The 22,447-nt window shown below is 46.5% G+C and overlaps 1 protein-coding gene and 1 long non-coding RNA gene across 2 annotated transcripts in view; one reads left to right on the forward strand and one right to left on the reverse strand.

Moving 5' to 3' along the window:
• Positions 1 to 17,686, reverse strand: part of LOC111142845 — a 34,599-nt gene extending 16,913 nt beyond the window's left edge. Inside the window, exons 1-2 of the long non-coding RNA XR_002640288.1 lie at positions 17,307 to 17,686; positions 11,098 to 11,175 (exon numbers count right to left, since the gene is read on the reverse strand). This is a non-coding gene — a long non-coding RNA (uncharacterized LOC111142845). The remainder of the gene's footprint in view (positions 1 to 11,097; positions 11,176 to 17,306) is intronic.
• Positions 17,687 to 17,882: 196 nt separating this feature from the next.
• LOC111143146 (acyl-CoA thioesterase 11) overlaps positions 17,883 to 22,447 on the forward strand; it is a 47,291-nt gene continuing 42,726 nt past the window's right edge. The window contains exon 1 of the mRNA XM_022496648.1: positions 17,883 to 18,031. The gene's annotated coding sequence lies outside the window, so the exon portion shown is untranslated. The remainder of the gene's footprint in view (positions 18,032 to 22,447) is intronic.

Raw genomic sequence — 22,447 nt, forward strand, 5'->3', positions numbered from 1 at the left:
GCGAGAGGTGAGAGAGAAAGGAACAGACGAAATGGTTGGAAATTATAATAAGAACTATGGAAAAGAATCAGCTAGGGACTGAGACAGAATAGAAAGCTTAGGGAGACCTCCGTTACATGGGGGAGTCAGAAAATGTGTCCCTGCGGTGCCTGGGTGGCTTAGTCGTTAATCATCTGCCTTTGGCCTGGGTCATGATCCCAGGGCTCTCTGCTCAGTGGGGAGCCGGCTTTTCCCTCTTCCACTCCACCTGCGTGTGTCCCTCTCTCGCTGTCTCTCTCTCTCTCTCTGTCAAATAAATAAATAAATAATCTTTAAAAAAAAAAAAAAAAGAAAAGAAAAAGGAAATGTGTCTCTGAGGAAGTGTCCCTTAAGCTGGGACCCAAGGGATGAGAAGGAGCCCTCCCAGGAGAAGGGGGAGAGGGTGCAGCCGGTCTGGAGGTAGGCAGGCAACAGAGTTGGTGAGTTGTGTTTTTTTTTTTTTTTTTTAATTTCTTCTCAGTGTTCCAGAATTCATTGTTTATGCACCACACCCAGTGCTCCATGCAAGACGTGCCCTCCATAATACCCACCACCAGGATCACCCAAGAGTTGGTGAGTTTGCTGGAGTCAGCGGGGTTGGGCTGTAAGGTGTGTCGGGGAGGGGACAGGAAGTGAGGGGCAGGGGCTGCCACAGAGGCCTGTGGGGAGGACTGTGGACTGAGGCAAGATCCACGGGGCACTGAGGGGCTCCAGCAGCCTGAATGCACACCTTCCAGAGCTGAAGGGAAGGAGGCCTTAGGGGAATCCAGAGACAGTCGCCTAGGAGAGGGGCTCTGGCCAGGGTGGTGTAGTCAAGGAGCGCCCAGGGGCACCTCCACCGGGAAGCATTCCCTGGCTCCCCAGAATGGATCAGGCGTCTTTCTGTGATTATTCCACGCCCAGGCCCAACATGGTCACAGCATTTTCACCTCCAGTCATTCATTGCCTGTTATGGTGGGGCCCATCAAATGTGGGCCTTTCCCTATGGGGCCATCTCTGATCCTGTGTCCCCACCTGGGCAAGCTCAGCCTGTGTCCTCCATCTCCTGGGAAGAGGCTGCCCTGGGAAGCTGGTAGTGGGGGTGGGATTGGTGCCCTGGCCCCTGCCTCCCTGCTCCCCCTGCTGCCTCACTTTGCAGCTTAGAGCTTCTGCCCCATCCTGACCCTCTCAACAGTCCTGACCGGTATGTGGAGCAGTCATCTGCCTCTACCCATTTTACAGATGAACAAACAAGAACCCAGAGAGGCCAAGTGCCTTGCCCGGGAGCAGGAGTCTCTCTCTGAGGACTCAAAAAGGAGTTACCTCTCCTCAAAAAGGATATTACAGATGATAGAGTTTTCCTGTATAGCTTTGGGTCAGACAGCCTGGATTTGAACGCCAGCTGTTATCGTCTTAGCTGTGTGACTTCAGGCAAAGTACGTAACCTCTCTGAGCATTAGTGTCCTCACCCCTAAAATGGTGGGAATAACCACATCTATTTCCCAGAGTGGTTGTGGGGCTTGAAAAATGCTTAGCAGAGTGCCTGGCCCATGAGAAGGGTTTAGTGCTGTTGGCAATAGTTATTTGGGAATCTAATGGAAATTCCATACTTCCACAAAATGCACAAACCTTCAGAAGGTTCACAGAGCTTCTGGCACCCAGCCGTGGATGCCTTGGTAGTCATGAACCCCAGGGGAAGAAAATAGTAAGGAAGGCCCTAATAACAAAAGTAGAATCCCAGGAATAAAGTACTTAAGGAATAGCATATGTGCAAAATCAGTACGGAAAAAAAATTTAACACTTAACCAAGGGGACATTAAAGAAGGCTTAAATAGAAGGAAAGACTTAACATTGATGAAGGTGCAATTCTCCCTAAATTAATCTACTTCAAAAAAAAAGATTTTATTTATTTGAGAGAAAGAGAGAGAGAGCGAGCTCAAGTGGAGGAAGGGCAGAGGGGAAGGGAGGAGTGAGATAATCTCTAGCCGACTCCTCACTGAGCCCAGAGCCCGCCCAACTCAGAGCTTGATCCCACGACCCTGAGGTCATGACCTGAGCGGAAACCAAGAGCCAGAGGCTCAACTGACTGAGCCACCCAGGCCCCACCCAAAATTAATCTATTAATATATAAACATATTTAATGCAACTCCAATCTGATATTCCAATAGGGATTTCTATGGAATTTGACATATTGATTCTGAAATGTGTGTATAAGAATAAAGATCCAAAAACTAGCCAAGCCATTTCTTTCTTTCTTTCTTTTTTTTTTTTTAGATTTAAATATTTATTTGACAGAGAGAGATACAGCGAGGGAGGGAACACAAGTAGGGGGAGTGGGAGAGGAAGAAGCAGGCTTACTGTGGAGCAGGGAGCCTGATGCGGGCTTGATCCCAGGACCTTGGGATCATGACCAGAGACGAAAGCAGATGCTTAATGACTGCGCCACCCAGGCACCCCTAGCCAAGCCATTTCTGAAGAAGAATAAGGTGGGTAGACTTGCCCTGCCAGATATCAGTATTTTTTATAAAGCTCTAATAGTTAAAACAGTGTGGGGTTGACACAGGAATAGACAAATTGACCAGTGAAATAGAACTGACAGCAGGATGCAGACCTCTGCATGTAATTTGCATGATGGAAGCGGAAGGCAGTTTAGCAACATGGATGAAACTATGGCAGATTCTGGAACCCGATGGCCTGGCTTTGAATCCTGGCTTTGACACTTAGTAGCTGTGTGATCTTGGGCAAGTTGCTGAATCTCTCTGGCCTCAGTGTCCCCAGTGTAAAGTGGATGACTTAGTTACAGATATGGAAAAATGAGATTGAATTTGAACCCAACTTTTTACCAGAAAGTCAATTTCAAGTTAGGTACTTAAATATCAAAAGCAATACTTTGAAACTTTGAGTAGAAAATTTAAGTGAATATTATTGAAACTTGGGGTAATTTAAAAAGACCTTGGGGCACCTGGATGGCACAGTTGGTTAAGTGTCCAACTCTTGGTTTTGGCCGAGGTCATGATCTCACGGTTGTGGAACTGAGGCCCTCGTGGGGCTCTGTGCTCAGCACAGAGTCTGCCTAAGACTCTCTCTTCCTCTCCCTCTACCTCCCCCACTGCTTGCTCCCACATAATAAATAAATCTTGAAGAAATAAATAAATCTTGAAAAAAATTTTAAGAAGACCTCAAAAGCACTAACCATAAAACACTAATATATTTGAGTATGTTAAAATGTAGAACCTCTTTTTTTTCAAAAGAAGTCTTCAAGTAAAATACTACAAATGTAAGAACATATTTTAAATGCGTGTAGTTGATAAAAGATGAGTATCAAGAACATGCAAAATTGGTAAGAAAAGAAAACTAGCCCAATCAAAAAATGGGGAAAAAAATGACCAAGCACTTCTTTTTTTTTAAAGATTTTTTATTCATTGGGGCACCTAGGTGGCTCAGCAGGTTAAGCCGCTGCCTTCGGCTCAGGTCATGATCGCAGGGTCCTTGGATAGAGCCCACCGTCTGGCTCTCTGCTCAGCAGGGAGCCTGCTTCCCTCTCACTCTCTGACTGCCTCTCTGCCTACTTGTGATCTCTCTCTGTCAAATAAATAAATAAAATCTTAAAAAAAAAAGATTTTTATTCATTTATTTGAGAAAGAGAGTGTGAGAGAGACCGAGCATGAGAAGGGGGAGTGTCAGCGGGAGAAGCAGACTCCCACTGAGCAGGTAGCCCGATGAGGGACTCGATCCCACGATCCCACGACTCCGGGATCATGACCTGAGCTGAAGGCAGACATTTAACCAACTGAGCCACCCAGGGGCCCTGACCAAGCATTTCTTAGAGGATGAAACAATGTATGGCTAATAAACATCTGAAGAGATGCTCAACTTAACTAGTACTCAGGGAAACAAAAGTCAAGACAACAATAAAATATCATTTTACATTTGATTGGCCAGAATTAGAAGTCTGACAATTACAGCAGGTGTGGCTCAGTGGGACTGCTTACTCACTGCTGGTGGGACCACAAACAGATACAAGCACTTTGAAAACAAGTTGTTGTTTTGGAGCATTGGTCATTATCCCAGCAATTACCTCAGCAATTCTACTAGGTATACACCTAGGGGTTATGTACAAGAATCTTTGTAACACCAATTTGCAGTAGTAAAACAAGAGCAAATCTCCTTCCTCCTCCACGCAAGGGAATGATAAATACAGAATTTGGGATAGTAATGACACGGGATGGGGAGGACAATATAGATAAATGGAAGTTACTATTAATGCTCCAACATTTGAGTGGTAGGCTAACAGATCTTCATTATATCATTAAAAATAAATCAATGAGGGCACCTGGGTGACTCAGATGGTTAAGGGTCTGCCTTCAGCTCAGGTCATGATCCCAGGATCCTGGGATCGAGGCTCACATCAGGCTCTCTGCTCGGCGGGCGGCCAGCTTCTCCCTCTCCCTTTGCCAGCATCTCTGCCTGCTTCTGTGTCTCTCTCGATCTCTCTGTCAGATAAATAAAATCTTAAAAAAAATAAGTCAATAAGCATTCGCAGGCAAGCCACAGACTGGGAGAAAATATATGCAAAAGACACATCTGATAAAGGACAGTTAGCCAAAATATACAAAGAACACTTAAGTCTCAGCAAAAAGAAAACAAATAACCTGATTAAAAAATGGGACAAAGACCTTAATAGACAGCTTACCAAAGAAGATATACAGATAGCAGATAAGCATATGAAAAGATACTCCACAGCATACGTCATAAGGTAAATGCAAATTAAAACGAGATATCATGACACATCTTTTAGGATGGCCCAAATCCAAACACTGACAATAGCAAATATTGGCGAGAGTGTGGAGCAACAGCCTCTCCTCTTTCTCCTATTCCGGAGGCAGATAGCCTGTAAGCCCCTTACAACTGCAGCATGAAGGGGAAGCCCAGGGTTTCTGGATGGTGCGCAGAGGTCTCTAAGTCAGGTCCAGATGTGGCTCACCCTAACGCAGAGAAATGAACCAGGGAATGAAGACATGTTACCTGCTAATCCCCTGTCCCCAATACAAATTGTGGAACTGGGACACGGTAATTATAATAAACACTCTTACTCAGAAAGGGAAAGAATGGAAGACACCAACAGGAGACAGTGACTCCTGGCAATTCTCAAATTCCATTAGGCACTGCACATGAGGATTTTCCCATGACCCTCCTTGGCCACAGCTGAAGATGATGTTGGGGAGTGTACCCAAACTGGGGATTTGGTCATTGTGTCAGTCAACTTCCTACCCACAGATGGCTAGGAATCCAAAGGCCATTTTATTAATTAACTTTTACAGTCTCTTAGCCCAAGCTAGTAGTTCTTTTGCGACTAGAACCCTCTTGAAAACTTAGTTGGCTTCTCATCTGTTTCTGGTCAGTTGCATATGCCACTAAGCTACACCCAGAGTTCTTTACTAGAAATTCTTAGATTTGCTTTGCTTCTTTGTTTTCTCACCCTCATAAGTCCTGGGTTCAAGCGTGGGTATCTAGGGCCAGCATGCTTTGTTGGGGGTGCTGGCTATTTTCCTGTTGTCTCTCAGCTCCAAGTTCACGGTGTATATTTTGGCTTGTGTTGACTGGAACTCAGCAAACCACACTTCCCAGGTGGGGAAACCTCATGGCTTCCTGTTAGGATCTTCCAGTGGCAGAACTGGCAGGAGGTGAGAAGGTGGCCGAAGGGGAAGCGGGACCTTCTTCATTTCAGCACTGACTTGCATCCCTCCGGGAGCAAAGGACAGCAGTGACGTCAGCTTTCAGCTTCCTTTGGCCCTTTCAGTCCCAGGCACATCATGTCCCCTCAAAATTTTCAGCCAGCTACACCTCGGTGGTATGAAGTCCGGTCCCCCAGAGGTCCCATCACCAGAGTCTTGGTGTCCCCCCTCAGATGTCCACACACCAGCCAGTGGTACCCCTGCCAGGTCTGAGTAACAGCCAAGTGGGGTTCCCCAAACCTTAGTTCTAGTAGCTACACCATTTCCTTTTTGTTCCTCATCCTAAAGACTAGCCTCTTTGGGCAACTACTAGTATTACCTCAGCCCTAGGGGTGGTAGCTGCTGCTTGGAGTTACTAATATCTGGGTTATATCAACATCCTCCTTTTGTTCTTTCAGACTTCCAACACCATGGAACCCCAACTCCCTGAATTAAATCTCCTTGAGACTCCTGGTGTAGCTTCTGTTTTTCTAACTACACCAGATATAGCGGGAGAGTCATATCACTAGATCCCTTTTCCTGAGCTATTTTGTCCAACAGAAAGATTTGCTGGGTGCCGTGCCCTTAGCTGGACCTTTACTGTGGTACTGACCCCATAACACAGTTAGGGATTTTCACAGGGGGATGATGTCAATACCTGTGTTTTCACTTAGCCTTTCCACTCAAAATTCTTCTCAGTTTCACCTTTTATAGATTGGGATTAAGAAGCAATCTTGAAAGTCCCTGAGTGTCTTGACTCTTTCTGGTCCATTTCATTCTTACTTGCAAACCGGTCAATTCTTTTCCTTTTCTTTTACATTTAAAAAAAATATTTTATTTATTTATTTGACAGAAAGAAACACAGCGAGAGAGGGAACACAAGCAGGGGGAGCGGGAGAGGGAGAAGCACGCTTCCCACCGAGCAGGGAGCCTGATGTGATGTGGGGCTTGATAGCAGGATGCTGGGATCATGACCTGAGCCAAAGGCAGACACAACAACTGAGCCACCCAGTTCTTCCTGCACCTTCTTTTACATTTTTTAAAAATTTAAGTAAACTCCATGCCACGTGTGGGGCTCGAACTCATGACCCCAAGACCAAGAATCACATGCTCTACTGACTGAGCCAGCCAGCTGCCCCACTGAATTTTTCTTAAAGTGTGTCTTTCTTGGAGTAGTTTTTAAACATTTCTATTTATTTATTTATTTATTTATTTATTTTTATTTATTTATTTATTTAAGAAAGAGAGAGAGTGAGAGAGAGCATGAGTGGGGGGGAGGAGCAGAGAGAGAGGGAGAAGCAGACTTCCTGCTGAGCAGAGAGCCCTATGTGGGGCTCCATCCAGGGACTCCAAGATCATGACCTGAGCCCAAGGCAGAAGGTGAACCGACTAAACCACCCAGGTATCCTTTTCTTGGAGCACCTTGCCAAATATAGCTAACAGCAACCAACACACACTAGGAATGTTCTATTTCCCAACCTCTTGTATTGAGCTACAAGTTTATTAGATCCCTGATCTGCCCTCCCACTTACTGCACAGCATAGTTTCACCAAACGTTTCACTGCCTCCAACAACAATTTCTTTGCTCCTCCCTGTCCCAATGCTAAGTCACTGTCATATATTTGGATTACAGTCACGTTCCATCTCTGATACCATTTTTTTTTTAAAGATTTTATTTATTTATTTGACAGAGAAATCACAAGTAGGCAGAGAGGCAGACAGAGAGAGAAGGGGAAGCAGGCTCGCCGCTGAGCAGAGAGCCCGATGCGGGGCTTGATCCCAGGACCCCGGGATCATGACCCGAGCCGAAGGCAGAGGCCCCAACCCACTGAGCCACCCAGGCGCCCCACCAATTTTCTTTTTTTAAACAAAGATTTTATTTACTTATTTGAGAGAGAATGAGAGAGAGAGAGAGTAAGAGAGAGCAAGAGAGCACAAGCAGGGGGAAGGGCAGAAGGAGCAGGACAAGCGGACTGCCTGCTGAGTGTGGAGCCAGATACCCACCTCGATCCCAGGACTCTGAGATCATGCCCTGAGCCGGAGTTAGACACTCAACAGATTGAGCTGCCCCGGCGCCCCTCTGATACCAATTTTCCATGTCAGTTGGGAAAGGCTAGGTTATGAAGAGGTAACAAATATTCTTGTAGTCTCAGTAGTTTAACCCAACAAATGTTTATTTCTCATTCAGGCCAGTGTGTCCATCATAGGCCAACCAGGGACTCTGTTCCATGTTCTCATTCCAGGACTATTTTTTTTTTAATTTTTTAAAGAAGATTTTATTTATTTATTTGATAGAGATCACAAGTAGGCAGAGAGGCAGGCAGAGAGAGACAGAGAGAGAGAGGAGGAAGCAGGCTCCCTGCTGAGCATAGAGCCTGATGTGGGGCTCGATACCAGGACCCTGGGATCATGACCTGAGGCGAAGGCAGAGGCTTAACCCACTGAGCCACCCAGGTGACCCCCAGGACTGTTTTGAATGCTGAGGCTTACCATGGGGGAGATAAAAGGAAGAGGGAAACATGCACTGACTCTTAGAGCTTTCAACAAAAAGAAACCATGTAACTTGGCCAAAGCAAGTCACATGGCCTCACTTCGGAGGGGTCAGGCACATGCAGTTCAACTACACATCTAGGTGGAGAACAGAGCTCACCTGGTAACCCCCGGAACACCCAGACCAAGTTGGAATGGGAGAATGGAGGGCTCTGAGAAGGAAAAGAGCGAATGTGATAAGCCATTTGAGATGATAGAGCAGTGATAGAGATAACGAGAGACATCACCACATCCTCACGAGCAGAGTGAGGAGAGCACAGAGAGGTGAACCTGTCCAGATCTAATGAGTGAGAATAAATTAACAGTACAAGAAGTAATTAGAAAACAAAAACAATTAGAAACCCTAGGAAAACCAAACAGCTCTGTAAGAAAGGAAATGTAATAGTACCCACTTGGCTCTGAAAAACTAATATTCCCCTAGCTGATAATAATGTGAACACAGTATATTAGAATCAACCTGTGGTCAAAGCTTAGAGGTTTTAAGGATGGCCACAGGACAGAATTTAATGTTAACAACCTTGGCGATTAAAAATTCAGACAGGGAAGCCGAGAGGTAGAAGAGGGAGAGGAAAGCTGAATGGGAAAGGAGGGACCCAATAGCCTCACTTGACAAAGTGTGGCGCCAAGCGCTCCTGTCTGTAGACTATGGAACGACGGAAAGAGTGTATGAGTATTACTTGACCTTACAAAGGTCGCCATAGATAGAACACTGTTGGGGTGGGAGTGGAGAAGAATTATGGCCATAGTGTATGTTAATTCATCACCTGTCATGGCAGGACACTCACAGATCATGTTTAAAACTGATAAAACGAGAAATTGCTGTATAAGCATCTTATTTATAAAATTGTAGATAACAACTAGAAGAAATAGCTCAAAGAATTAAAAAGCGGTTGCCTCTTGGGAAGGGAACTGGTGGTTAGGAGGAAAGGGGCAGAGTACAAAATGCCTTTCATTATAAATCTTTCAGGATTGTTTAATTTTCAAACCCTATGGATGGAAGTATTTCTTAGGTAAAAAAATTATTAAAATACAATTACGTTTTTAAAAGGGCTTTACAGACAAATGAAGATCAAGGAAATTAAGTAACATGCTCAAGGTCATGGAGCTTGGTGGCAGAAATGGATTCAAACACGGGTTCTTTGATTTTCAGGCTGGGGTTCCTTTCGCTTGCTTACACAAGCTATCTGACAAACATTTATTGAGCACCTTCGTGGGAGATGATGTCAGGTGTAAGGGCCAAGACCTGGAAGGACTGTATTGTTCAGAGGCTGCACACAGTCTACACAGCAGGAGGGCAGACGCTTCAACCAATCCTTACAGGGCAATGTGGTTAAACGATCGTGTGTGTAAGACTTGAAAACGTAAGTTATCTTAACCACATTCAGTTGACATTTGCTGCCTCTTTTGGCTTGGACTTCCTCACTGTAATACTTACACTTAGGTTAGTCAGGTGCTGTTGGGATGGCTGTGGGCTTCTGTAAGGTGACTAAAGGAAAAGTTGAGTTGGAAATCTATTCAGTAGGATATGTGTATGTGGTTTTCAGTCATTTCTATGTATAGTTAGGTGGGTGCTAGCCATGCCAGTGTAGGAATGAAATAACAACAAATCCTTGAATAATTCAAAAGGCAGAAAAAGAGGAAAAGGGGAACAAAGGGCAGATGAGACAAAGAAACCCCAGCGAGCTAGTGACTTAACCTAATCACACCAATAATCACATTATGTGTAAGTAGCCTAAATACTATAATTAAAGGGCAGAAGTTGTAAGATTGGATTAAAAAAAGCAAAACCCAAGTAATTTTATACTATTTATAAGACTATAAAAATAAACTTTTTTTTAGATTTTATTTATTTATTTGACAGAGAGAGACAGTGAGAGAGGGAACACAAGCAGGAGGAGTGGGAGAGGGAGAAGCAGACCTCCCACTGAGCTGAGCAGGGAGTCCAATGCGGGGCTCTATCCCAGGACCCTGGAATCATGACCTGGGCCAAGGCAGACGCTTAACGACTGAGTCACCCAGGTGCCCCAGAGATACAAAAGTTCTTAACAAAATTTTCACAAATCAAAACCCACAGTATATAAAAAGTAAAATATATCATTATGCAATATATATCCTAGGGATGAAAAGTTGCTTTAACATTTGAAAAGTAATCAGTGTAATTCATCATATTAACAAATTTAAAAGGACAAACCATATGATTATCTCAACAGATGCAGAAAAAGCATTTGACAAAATCCAACATCCATTCCTGATTAAAAACTTGCAGCAAACTAGAAATAGAGGGAAGAGCACTTCTTCAGTCTGATAAAGGGCCTTTACAAAAAATCTAATGTCCTAATGTCTTACTTAATGTGAAAGATTGGGTGCCCTCTCCCTAAGGTCAAGAACAAGGACAGGATGTCGGGATCTTTCCATTTGCATTTAACATTGTGGGAGTTTCTAGTCAGGGCAACTAGGCAAGACAAGAAATAAAAGGCATAGAGATTGGAAATAAAAAGGTAAAACTGTCCCTACTTGCAGACAACATGATCATCTATGAAATAAATTTTTTTAAGATTTTATTTTAAACACTCTCTATGCCCAATGTGGGGCTTGAACTCTCAACCCCGAGATCAAGAGTTGCATGCTTTACTGACCGAGCCAGACATGTGCCCCAGAAAATTTTAAAAAGTCTATAAAGTGACACTTAAGATGAGTTTTAAGGTTTCAAAATACATGCAAATACAGTAATACACCAAAAGCAATTGTATTCTACATCCTAGCAACGTTCTGATTGAAACTGAAATTTTTATTTTTTTAAAGTTTATTTATTTTTAAGTAAATAAAAATTTATTACCTTTAACGTGGACCTTGAAGTCATTACCCCTTGAGATTGAGAGTCCCATTCTCCACCAACTGAGCCAGCCGGCTGTCCCTGAAATTGAAATTTTTAAAGTATATATATATATTTTTTTTTAATCTTTTTTTTTTTTTAAAGATTTCATTTATTCATTTATTTGTCAGAGAGAGAGTACACACAAGCAGGACAGTGGCAGGCAGAGGCGACTAGAGAAGCAGGCTCCCTGCCGAGCAAGGAACCCTATACGGGACTTGATCCCAGGAGCCTGGGATCGTGACCTGAGCCAAAGGCAGTGGCTTAACCATATATAGGGACCCAGGCGTTCCTATATATATATTTTTATTTTTATTTATTTTTTTTTTAATATTTTATTTATTTATTTGACAGAGATCACAAGTAGACAGAGAGGCAGGCAGAGAGAGAGAGGGAAGCAGGCTCCCCGCTGAGCAGAGAGCCCGACGTGGGACTCGATCCCAGGACCCCGAGATCATGACCCGAGCCGAAGGCAGTGGCCCAACCCACTGAGCCACCCAGGCGCCCTATATTTTTAAAGATTTTATTTATTTGGGGCGCCTGGGTGGCTCAGTGGGTTAAAGCCACTGCCTTCGGCTCAGGCCCTGATCTCAGAGTCCTGGGATCGAGCCCCACATTGGGCTTTCTGCTCAGCAGGGAACCTGATTCCTCCTCTCTCTCTGCCTGCCTCTCTGCCTACTTGTGATCTCTGTCAAATGAGTGAATAAAATCTTAAAAAAAAAAAAAGATTTCATTTATTTGACAGAGAGAGATCACAAGTAGGCAGAGAGGCAGGCGGGGTGGGGGGGGAAGCAGGCTCCCTGCTGAGCAGAGAGCCCAATGCGATGCGCATTTCCATCCCATGACCCTGAGATCATGACCTGACCCGAAGGCAGAGGCTTTAACCCACTGAACCACCCAGGCACCCCTTAAAGTATATTTATAATGGTATAAATACATGAAATACTTAGTAACAAATTTGACAGAAGATGAGCAAGGCTTGTAGCTGTGAACTATGAAATACTGCAGAGAGAAATTAACAAAAACCTAAATAGATGGAGAGATACACCACGTTCATGGATCAAAAACCTCAATATTATTCATGTCAATTCTTTCCAAATTGATGGATCTGACACCATCCCTACCAAAATCCAAGCAAGCTTTATTTTATTTTATTTCATTTTTAGAAATGGATAAGCTGATTCTAAAATTTATTTATTTTTTAAGGTAATTCTTTTTTTTTTAAAAAGATTATATTTATTTGACAGAGAGAGAGAGAGAGAGTGAGCACACAAGCAAGGGGAGCAGCAGGCAGAGGGAGAAGCAGGCCCCACACTGAGCAGCAGCTGGGATCATGACCTGAGCTTGAAGGGAGACACTTCACTGACAGAGGCACCCAGGGACCCCCGATTCTAAAATTTAAATGGAGATGCAAAGGACTCTGAATAGCTAAACCATTTGAAAAAGAACAAACCAGTAGGATTTATGCAATTTGGTTTCAATACTTACTATATGTGAGAATAGTCAGGAAAATGTAGTATTGATGTAAAGACAGACATGTAAATCAACAGAACCAAGTGGAGTCCAAAACCAGATCCACACACATATAGTCAACTGACTTTTGATGGAAGGCAGCAAGGCAGTTCAACGGGGAAATGATAATCTTTTTAACAAGTCGTGTTGGAGGGTCTCCTGGGTAGCTCAGTCAAGTCTGCCTTCGCCTCAGGTCATGAGCCCAGGGTCCTGGGATCCAGCCCCACATTGGGCTCCCTGCTTGGTGAGAAGCCTTCTTCTCTCTCTCCCACTCCCCCTTTTTTGTTCCCTCTCTTGCTGTGTCTCTCTCTGTCAAATAAATAAATAAAATCTTTAAAACAAACACAAAATAAAACAAAACAAAAAACAAATGTTGTTGGAACAACTGCATAGCCACACATTAAAAAGAAAAAAAAAAAAAGAACCTCTATCTTTACCTCACGCTAAATATGAAAATTAACTTGCGGGGCGCCTGGGGGGCTCAGTTGGTTAAGCAACTGCCTTTGGCTCAGGTCACGATCCCAGTGTCCTGGGATCGAGCCCCGCATCAGGCTCCTTGTTCAGCGGGAGCCTGCCGCCCCCTCTCCCTCTGCGAGCTGCTCCCCCTGCATGTACTTTCTCTCAGTGTGTCAAATAAATAAATAAATAAATAAATAAAATCTTTTAAAAAGAAGACTAGAAAAGAAAATTAACTTGGAATACATTATAGTCTAAATGCAAAAGCTAAAACTATAAAAATTCTAGAAGAAAACATAAAAGAAAATCTTAGTAACCTTGGAGTTGGCAAGGGTTTCTTAAGCAGGACACAAAAAGTCTATGGTACAAAATAAAAAATTGATAAATTCGACTTCATCATGATTTAAAAATTGTGTTCTTCAGGACACTGTTATGAAAATGAAAAGATGAGCCCCAGATTTGGAGAAATATCTGCAAAACATACATGCAACAGAGGACTTGTATCTATATATGTATAAACTTGTATTTAAAATTTTTTTAGGGACGCCTGGGTGGCTCAGTTGGTTAAGCAGCTGCCTTCGGCTCAGGTCATGATCCCAGCGTCCTGGGATCGAGTCCCACATCGGGCTCCTTGCTTGGCAGGGAGCCTGCTTCTCCCTCTGCCTCTGCTTGCCATTCTGTCTGCCTGTGCTCGCTCTCTCTCCCTCTCTCTGACAAATAAATAAATAAAATCTTAAAAAAAAAAAAAGAAAGAAAAAATTTAAAATTTTTAAAAAAATATTTATTTATTTTAGAGAGAGTGCATGTGCGCACACATGCAGGGGGAAGGACAGAGGGGGAAGGAGAGGGAGAGAGAGAATCTCAAGCAGACTCCGTGCTGAGCATGGGGCCCACACGGGGTTCGGGATCTCAGGACCCTGAGATCATGGCCTGAGCGGAAACCAAGAGTCAGCATTTAACTGACTAAGCCACCCAGGCACCCCTAAAATATTTTAAATTGAGATAAGACATACATAACAAAATTTGTCATCTTAACTGATTTTAAGTGTACAGCTGCTGTTCAACCAATCTCCAGGGTTTTTTTTTTTTTTCTTGCAAAACTAACTACATCCATTAAACAGCTGCTAATTTCCTTCCTCCCTAGCCCCTGGCAGCCACTATTCTGCATTCTATTTCTATGAATTTGACTACTCTAGTTACCTCATATAGTGGACTCATATAGTGTTGTCTTTTCGTGATTGACTTATCGCACTTAGCATAATGTCCTCGAGGTTCCTCCATGTTCTAGCAAGTGTCAGAATTGCCTTCCTTGGGGCACCTGGGTGGCTCAGTGGGTTAAGCCGCTGCCTTCGGCTCAGGTCATGATCTCAGAGTCCTGGGATCGAGCCCCGCATTGGGCTCTCTGCTCAGCGGGGAGCCTGCTTCCTCCTCTCTCTCTGCCTGCTTGTGATCTCTCTGTCAAATAAATAAATAAAATCTTTAAAAAAAAAAAAGAATTGCCTTCCTTTTTAAGGTTGAGTAGATTCCACTGTACGCATGGACCACAATTTGCTTATTCACTTATCAGTCGATGGCCATTTGGGTTGTTTCTACCTTTTGCCTATTGTGACTAGTGCTGCTGTGAATATAGGTTGTACAGATATCTTCCGGAGAGCCTGTTTTCAGTTCTTTTGGATATATAAAGAACTCTTATAATTCAATAATAAGACAATCAATCCAGTTTTTTTAAATTGGAAAAGATTTGACTAGACATTTTACCAAAGAAGAAACAAAGATCATGGTAAGTCCGCATACAAAAAGATGCTTCACAACATTAATGGACAGGAAAATATACATGAAACCTACAATGATAAAGCCCTCTGAATCCACTGAAATGATTTAGATTAAACTGACTGACCAAGCGCTGTGAGGATGTGGAGGAACTGGAACTCTCACGGGCTGCTGGTGGGAATGTGGACCAATACCTCCAGGGTGGAGAAATTTTGGCACTTTAAAAAACGTTAAACTTATGTTCTATCATATGACTTGGCCATTCCACTCCTAGGTATCTCCTAGAGAGAGGACAGTGTATGTCCACACGCAGATTTGAACATGAATGTTCACACCAGCTTTATTTGTATACTAGCCAGCAACTAGAAACAATCCCAAGTCTGTCAGTGAATGAGTAACCAAATCATGCTATAACCATAAAATGGCATTCTACTTAGCGATAGAAAGGGACAAATTATTGGTGTGTGCAATGTACATATGAATTGCAAAATAGTTTTGGTGAGTGAATGGAGCTAGAGGAAGAAGAATGCACACTGTGTGATTCCATTTATGCAGCATTCTACAACCGCAAACTGATCAAGAGTGACAGAGGCGGATTATTGTTTGCCTGGGGAGGAAGGGGAAGGGGCAGTGTGGGGCAGAAGGGAGAGATGACGAAGGGCCATGGGAAGTTTTAGGGGTAATGATGTCTTCATTGCCTCGACTGTGATGCTTTCATGAATATATATGTATATACATATTTATATATAATATATATGTCAAAACTTAAATTATATACTTAAAAAAAAGGTTTTATTTATTTGACAGAGAAAGAGATCACAACTAGGCAGAGAGGCAGGCAGAGAGAGGGGGGAAGCAGGCTCCCCGCTGAGCAGAGAGCCCAAAGTGGGGCTTGATCCCGGGACCCTGAGATGATGACCTGAGCCGAGGCTCAGGGACCCTGAGATGATGACCTGAGCAGAGGCTTAACCCACTGAGCCACCCAGGAACCCCACAAATTATATACTTTAAATATGTGAAGTCCATTGCATGTAATAATATCTCAATAAAGCTATAAGGCAAAAATAAGTAAATTCAAGTAGACCCATAAAGAGAAATACTATGTAGCAATGAAAACTATGGAAAGATATTTATGATAATTGTTGAGAGAGAAAAAAAAGCAGATTACAGAACAGTGTATCCAATCTGGTCACTTGTTTTTATTTTTTTATTTTTAATTTATCTTTATTATTATTATTTTTAAAAGATTTATTTATTTATTTGACAGAGAGTGAGACAGTGAGAGAGGGAACACAAGCAGGGGGAGTGGGAGAGGGAGAAGCAGGCTTTCTTCTGAGCAGGGGGCCTGATGTGGGGCTTTATCCCAGGACGCTGGGCTCATGATGTGAGCCAAAGTCAGAGGCTTAACGACTGAGCCACCCAGGCACCCTTTTACTATTACTTTTTAAAAGACGTTATTTTTAAGTAATCTCTATGCCCAACATGGGGCTTAAACTCACAATCCTGAGACCAAGAGTTGCGTGCTCTACCAACTGAGACAGCCAGGTGTCCCTGGCCAGTTGTTTTTAGATAACTTGATTATCCCTAGCACTCACCATTTGATTATAAAGAGTACCACACTAAAATCAAATCGTGGTTTATGCCAGCCCAGAGCCATCCTGCCCAAAGCCATCTGGGAATTCCCCTTCCCAGCCAAGTCCACTGTGCCTGTTTCTGGGTGTCCCCAAATGGGTCTCACGGCTCTCAGAAAGCAATCTCAGGTGTCATTTGTGTTGCTGACAGTGGGGGGCCTCTGCTGAGCTGAGGCTCCTGTAATGTTGCCCGCTGCGCCAGAGATGGGCTCTGTCCATGCTGCTGCTGAGCCCCAGACATGGGGTGCCCATCATTCCAGCCCTGACCCTCTTGTACCCTTAGGGTGCTCTGAGAGCACAGTTGAAGCCAAAGTGACAAGGGAAAGTACCCCATCTTGTTACACAGTCAGAGGTCCCCATGCGAGGCTGGCTTGGGCCCCAGGAGTGGTGGCATGGCATCTCTATGTCTAGAGACTGTCCTTCTCTCTGGGGAGGGGCTGCAGCAGGAGTTCAAGTACCAGCCTCTGGGAGGTGTCCCTGACGGCTGACGCCTGACCTCGCCCATCCTGGTGCAGAATGCACTCCTCTTTGCGAACCAGTCTCGTCCCAAGATCTGGTGTCTTTCAGGGACCACCCTCCTCTCGCCAAGGTCCGGGGGGCGTTTCTCCCCAACATGAATACAGATGGAGATTTTTCTAGGCAGCTCCATATGCCTATGATCATATTCTATATTTCATATCACATCATATTACTTTATATCACAAAACATAACATATGTAGACACACACGGTGGAGGAGGAGGGGGTGCCTCCATCTCCCCAGGGGGCATGTCTACATCTTTCATCTCTAGTTAAAAGCACATACCTTAAACTATGAACAGTGATTCTCTCCGAGGGAAGAGACCGTGGACGGTATTCACTTTTCTTTGTTCTGTTCCAAACTGTCTGCGTCATATTTTTCTCTGCGTACGCACGCGGGCCAGATAGTGTATATTCCGGGCCCCAGAGAGCGGGCCCAGAAGCTCGTCTCAGCATCAGGCTCAGTGTTGGGCGCGCAGCAGGTCCTCCCTAGAGGTGTGAACAAGACCGCCAGAAGCGGGTTCAGCAAGGACCGAAGGGCAGCTTTTGTGCTCTGGCGCCTGTCCTGCTCCACGTGGACCCTGCCAGGCCCGGCGCCCGCGTTTCCGGGCTTTGCCCGGCGCCTTGAGACGGACGCCTGGCGGGGCGGGGTGTCTGGTGCCGGCCAGGGTGCCCTTGCCCTTTGCGGTCGCCCGGCGGCGCGGGCAGTCCAGGCCGCCCCACCCACTGGGGAGGGGAGGGCAGAGGAGAGGAGAGGAGGGGAGGGGAGGGGACCAGAGTCATCAGGAACTCGCCCAGGCCGCTCCCACCGCCACCGCAGCCGGTGCCTTTGCGAGGTAGCTTAGGGCGCCTGCGGCAGCCTCCCCCATCAGACTCTGGTCTGGGACCTGAGACTGCTCAGACGCCCGGTTCTGAGCGTCTCCCCGCCGAGCTCCTTCTTCGACGTTCCCAGCAGGCTCCCCCGGGGCCTCTGCCCTGCAAGCTGTGGGGTCTAGAGGGCCTACCTCTTAGGTAAGACCACGGCCTCCTGCAGTCCCTCCCCTGCCTCCCATCTTGCAAAGGACCACACTCTCTAGGATCCTTGTGCTCCTGCCTCCTGGTCTGTCCCAGCACTTTCTATAGGCGGAGCTGCCTCTACCCACCCCCAACCCCACAACGGGCGTACGCGGGTGCCGGACAAGCTGCCTGGTGTCTGAGTGCCCTCTTGCCGGGCAGGCTGAGGCTTGAAGCATCCTGGGTTTTGAGCAGAGATGGGCCCGCCTTTCAGTAGGTTGGGGGAGGCTGTCCCTGGGTCAGGGTAAGGGCCTATGGACACAAGACTCAGAGTCCAGAGGGTGCAGCCAGTGTGACTCACTGGGACATGGGGTGGGTGGGGGAGCACTAGCCCTTGTTGTGCCGGCAAGGGTCTGGTCTAGGAGGTGAAGCTGGGTCCTAACCCCCAGCAGCTGGGCTCAGACAGCTGAGCCCAGGAGTTGGTTCCAGCCCCGGGAGAGGCAGGTGGTGAGAGAGGGGCAGGCAGGTCATGTCTGAGCCTGCCAGGTGGGATGGAGTTTAGGATTGGCTGGGCAGGTCCAGTACTCTGCTCATGCATCCCGCGTCGGGCCTTCGGGGCTTGTCAGCACCCCCTCACCCCCCATCACCACCACCTATGTCTTACCTCCTCTGCACTGTGGAGCAGGCTTCCCACTGCTTTCCTTGTAAAGCTTCTCTGTAAAGGGCAGCTTCTCTGAGGGGGGCCCGGCCTTGGAGCAATGTTGATGTCACCTCTACTTCCTGTCTTGCTTCCTTTGTTCCTCCCTCCTGTCTCGCTTTCCATTTATCCCACAACTTCCTTTATTCAGCCATGCCAAGCCCAAGGGGCCTCCAGAAGGAACTGGAGTCTTCAGCTTGGGGAACAGGAGAGGATGATTCATTCGTTTGATCATTCCGGTACACACGTATTTACTCCCATTCACTCACTCTTTCCCATTCAGTTACTCCTTCCCTCATTCTTGGGAAACTTAATGAGCATCTACTATGTTCAAGACCCTGAGTGTTAGGTGGGAGTGGTGGCAGGATACTCTGATGAATCAGCTCCATTCCTGCTGCCCACTGTTCAAGATCAAGAAGGGGAAATGAGCACAAATCAGCCCAATTTAAGAGAAAAAGCAGTATGAGAGAGAGATGAAGGGCTGTGAAGTGTGTGTTGGGGGGAGGCGGGGGAGGGGGACAGAGGGGACTGAGGAGGAGGATGGAAGGGTCACTTAGGAAGGGCCCAGAAGACTTCCTGGAGGTGATGTTGTTTGAGCCAGGCCTTGAACGGGGACAGGATTGGGATGTAGAGCTATCAGAAGGCATCAGGACAGAGGGAACAGCGGGAACAAAGGAAACCCCAGGTGTGCGAGGAAACAGTTGGAAGCTCTGTTCCTGGTTTGAGACAATTAGAAGAAATGAGTCTGGATGCGGAAGAGGACAGACGTGTGCTCCTATCTCCCTGCCTTCTGTTAGAGGCCGAGGGAGCAGCCCTGTTCTGGGTGACCCAGAGCCATGGTCATGGGCTAATGGCAAGACCCTTGTGACTGTTAGAGTGCTTTAATTGTTCAGTCAGCCTAAGATGGGACTGAGCCCTTCAATCTCGGAAGTATGTAAGTGGAGTCTGGGATAGTGTGTGTGTGTGTCTAGTGGGGGAGAGTTACAGGTTCTGACCCATGGAGGGGTTCAGATAGGGCTATTCTGAAAGTGGGAGTTGGAGTGGATGACATCGGAGGTCCCCTGCTAGCCCGAGTTTGTGGTCCTATCTGGAAAGGCTAAAAGGCCCAGCAGAGGGAATTCCTGGGAGTTTGGTTATTTATTCACTTACTCATTCCCTCATTTGATCCTCTACCCCTTCCTCCCTCCCTTCCTTCTTTCCTTCCCTCCTTCTTCTCACTCACTCACTATACCCTTGTTCTGGGCAGACCCCATGCTGATGACTCAGATGACTCAGATGAACTCCCTGTCTGACGGGGGAGACAGACCCCTGCCAGACAGTGACAACCCAGTATCACTGTGGCATATAAATGGAGGTTACTTTACTGTGTTTTGTCACTGAGTGGGGTGACAGAGCTGGGACATGGGCTTGAAGAATTAATGCAGACATATGTCTTCCAGCTGAAGGATATTATACGGGAAACGAAGTGCTTGCGGGAGAAAATAATCAGGGTCCGGGGCTTAAGAGGCAGGCTTTCTTGATTCGTGGGGCTCCCCAGAGGTACACTTGGGGACCAGCCCTTTGGACTACGGGCACCACAAGCTCATCCCACGTCAGCAATGAGCCTACGGGTTTTGGGCACTGCTAGAGAAGTCCTTGGTCCGCATGAGCTATGAGAGGCTACACTGAGTGTTGGTTACACCTGTGGGCTCTGGACTTCGATCAGGGTTCAAATCCTTACGTAAGTCTTTTCAGCTGCATGACTTTGGACACATGACTCTGCCTTCAGTTTTCCTCTGGAGGAGAGTGATAATGCTAGTGCCTTCCTCCAAGGGTGAGGCTCAGAGGTGGTACCGTACCCGAGGGGCTGGCACGGGGCTGGGCGTGTATGTGAGGAGCTGTAATGACAGTGACGGTGGCCATGAGAGTGAGGGACAGTCACAAGCCATCTCAGCCGTTTCTGGGTCTCATTCTCCCCACCTGTGTCCCCAGCTCACTGGCTTCCACCATATGGTCCTTGGACCAGCAGCATCAGCATTCCTCTGGATCTTATTAGAAATGCAAATTATTGGGCTCTCTGGGAGCCTTTGCTTTCAGCAGTCCGCATTTTAAACTGCCTTCTGTGTGATTCTGATGCAGGCTGAAGTTTGGGGACCACTGGCCTCACTCTCACTTAAGACTGGGTCTCTACCCACCTTTCCAGGACTGTGATTCACCCAGGGCTGTGGCGTGTTTCCTACGTTTAGGACCCTGGTCTGCGGGCTGACAGGGATTGGGGCCAGAGATGATAAGATGTGGCGTCAGCCCTCAGAGGACTTGTGGGAGAGTCGGGAAGGGGAGGCAGATGCCCATGGAGATCTTCACTGGAGTCACAGAGCTGCCAAAGAAGAGCAGAGAGGAGAGAGAACTTTGTGGGCTGCAGAGCCTTCTGCAGAAAGATCTGGATCTCTGTGGCCTGTTCCTTTTTTTTTTTTTTTAAAGATTTTATTTATTTATTTGACAGAGATCACAAGTAGGCAGAGCAGCAGGCAGAGAAAGAAGGGAAACAGGCTCCCTACTGAGGAGAGAGCCCGATGTGGGGCTCGATCCCAGGACCCTGAGATCATGACCTGAGCCAAAGGCAGAGGCCTAACCCACTGAGCCACCCAGGCACCCCCTCTGTGGCCTGTTCCTGACAGGATGCTGATTCAGCCTTGCTGGGAGTCCTCTCCTAAGTCTTCCTCATGGACTTTGGGTGGCTCGCCTCTCATCCCTGGGCTTCAGGGTACCCCTGTGTGAGATAGGGGGATTAGACTGAGTCTAGTGTGTCTGAGACATTGTGAGCCACTGGTGAGAGGGTAGGCTGGGGACCAGAAGCTCTCTGGGTCTCTGCACCGCAGAAGCCTGAAATTGGCCTTCCTGTCTGCTGGGATGCCGTGTGCTGAGCTGTGCCTTCTCTGGGCTGGTTTTCTTACCAGTCAGGGGAGGACTTATGATCCCTGTCCTGTTCACTTCACACGGCTTTTGTCACGTGGGACATGTGCTTCATTCTTCGAAGCTTCTTGCTGCCTCAGCCTGGTGGCCTGGCATTTGAGGCCCTCTTCAACAGATTCCCAGCTTTTTACCGCAAGATGAGCATCCTGTTCTGTTCCTGTTAGACCTTCCATCTCACTCCTCTTCTCAAACTATCCAGACCCATTCAATCTTCAGGCCAGAAAGCACCACCTCCTCCAGGAAGACTCCTCGATTGCCCCACCCCTCAGGGCCATCCTTGGACCATCTTGCTGTCTTTAAGGCTTGATTTTAATTTCTCACTCGTTGACACTGAACTGCTGGCAGACCCCTGACCTCTTTCAGGGAAAGGCTTGAGCTCACAGGGATAGACATGAGAATCCTTTCAGAGGCACACGGAACGTTCGCGAGAGAACAAGGCCCAGAACCCAGGTGTCTTAGGCTCAGAGGGAGACATCATTAGCTGTGTGGGGAGTGAGCTGGAGGCAATGAAGGGCAGATCGGGCCGACCTGTGTTCCAGCATGGCTCTGCACTCAGCAGCCGTGCCACCTGGGCCATGTCACCTTCCCCCTCCAGCTCCAAGGGACCTTCCGGTGGGCTGGAGTGAGGACAGCACTAGGCCTTGGACACAGCAGGTGTTCGGTTATTGTGAGGAGATCATTATGACTCCTGATCCGTTTGCCCACCCTGGCTCCCCTGCCTGGCTCTGCCCTGCCTTCTTCTCTTAACCACCAAGGACTTTATTTTATTGGCCCATCGTGAAAAG

The sequence above is a fragment of the Enhydra lutris genome, unplaced genomic scaffold (assembly GCF_002288905.1).
Source record: "Enhydra lutris kenyoni isolate GAN:26980312 unplaced genomic scaffold, ASM228890v2 scaffoldscaffold9, whole genome shotgun sequence".
Taxonomy (NCBI): Eukaryota; Metazoa; Chordata; class Mammalia; order Carnivora; family Mustelidae; genus Enhydra; species Enhydra lutris.